The sequence below is a fragment of the Lactuca virosa genome, chromosome 5 (assembly GCF_052849685.1).
Source record: "Lactuca virosa cultivar CGN04683 chromosome 5, Lactuca_virosa_CGN04683_v6, whole genome shotgun sequence".
In the NCBI taxonomy this organism is placed as follows: domain Eukaryota; kingdom Viridiplantae; phylum Streptophyta; class Magnoliopsida; order Asterales; family Asteraceae; genus Lactuca; species Lactuca virosa.
The window spans coordinates 78113201-78115231 of NC_136430.1; positions in this window are offsets into that span (position 1 = coordinate 78113201).

A 2031-nucleotide genomic window follows, 5' to 3' on the forward strand; every position below is an offset into this window, starting at 1 on the left:
GTTGGATCTCGCACTTTTTCTTTACATGAGTTCCATGCTTGTGGAGCTCCTGAGTTCTTTGGGGAGAAGGACCCATCCCATTGCCAGTAGGAGATGGTTAACGGATATGACTAACGCTTTCAGGATGAGTTTCTACCTTGAGAGGTCGAAGGTCAGGTTTGCCTCCTGTCTCCTGAAAGACAGAGCCTGAGATTGGTGGGAGGAGGTAGACTTCGCTTTGGGAGGCGAATCCCTGGAGACGATAACTTGGGATGAGTTTGTGACCCGGTTTAGGGCCGAGTTTGCACCAGCTTTGGAGGTACAACAGTTGGCGAGGGATTTTCAGGACCTTCGCCAGACCACTGAGACTGTGGCAGAGATCACTGCCAAGTTCTGGGAGAGAGCTTTGTTGGTTCCGCAGTATGTTGCGGACGAGGAGATGAGGAAAGTGAGATATCATGACATGTTGAGAGATGACATCGGGGAGTTTGTGAGTTTATCAAAGTGTGAGAACCTGAATGATATGATTGCTAGAGCCCGAGAGCATGAGATTGATTTGGAGCACCTCGGGAAGAGGAAGCCAGAGCAGAATCAGATTTTAGTGGGCCAGGTGAAGAGGCCCAGGACTCAGGATTCACATTCGAGAGGCCATCAGCTTTGGGGCCATTGTGCCAAATGTGGGAGGAACCATGAGGGAGGATATCAGGAGACAGGTCGAGGATGTTTCAGTTGTGGTCAAATAGGTTATTTTAGCAGGGATTGCCCCCGTGGGTCGTCTCCGATGTGTTTTCACTGTAACCAGGTGGGCCATAAGAAGGCCGATTGTTCGATGTTAAGGGGTGAAGAAGTGAGTGCACATGCTCCGGTTACTGTGAGGATCACCGAAGGTCGTGACGGTAGGGCAGGAGCCCCAGCAGCAAGGAATCGAGCATTGCAGTGTCAGTCAGGGGAGGCCAGGGTTTCATCAGATGCTATTGCGGGTATGTTATCTTTTGCTTTCTTCTTAATTATTATCAGTATTTATATTACTTTGGAATCTTGTTTGGGTATGGGTAAGCATTATCTTTGGTTTAGTTCTATGTTATTGTTTGGGTTATACCATCAAGAATTGTTTTATGCCATTTTGCATGCGAATAGTCATTAGTGGGTCGTATCTTGCGGAGCGGAATTCAGTGTGTTCGGTTGTTGTTCCGGTTATTTCATGGGGTCAATTCACAGGTACTGTTGGAAGGTCTATGGTCGGATCAGCTGGTTAGTTCTTCAATGAAGTCAAAGTTCGGATGCGACAACATTTGTTCAGGTAGGATGGATAGTTGTCTATGGCAGGACCTTTGGGTCAAATCTCTACCACTGTTAGGGGAGGAGTGGTAGAAAGAGGATGAAAGTGGCAACTGCATTATTTTGTTTGGTCATTGGAAGTTCCAGGGGAATTTTATTATCGCAAGGGTTGAAGATGGGAAGTTGGAGTGAAGATTCGCCAGTTCAGAGCAAGGGTTATGGTCTTTTTCACCAACATAAAGAACTTAAGGATTTGGTGTTGTATCATGGGAATCGATTGAGGTTTATCCGGCTTGCTGAGATTTTGGAGAGTATTCATCTGGCTTTCAAGAGTTGTGCGATTATTGAGATTGGCTAGTAATGGAACACTAGTATTGGTATGCGTAGGTCGCCGATAGTTCGAATTGTAAGGAGGTGAGATGGGTTGGGAATCCATCAAATTTTGTGGATTGGGAGAGCTTCGACGAATCCTAGTGGGGGAGAATCATTCAGGTTTTCGGGAGCTGAATCGGGTGTGAAACTAGGGTGAGTTTCATATCCCAGTCGGGAGGGAAGACGAATCAATTGGTCATCTGGATTGGAGTTTTGTAAGTTGGGAGTTTAGAAAACTTTCAACAGTTGGTTGGCTTCTTCTTTGTGATGTATAGCATGCATGTGGATGGATCCAGGTCAAAGGCCACGTTAGAGCCTCGGTGCCTATTCTTGTTTGATGAAGGCTTTGGGGTTCGAAGCATGACCCGAACACCTGATTGGGATTCAGTTGGATGCGGGTTT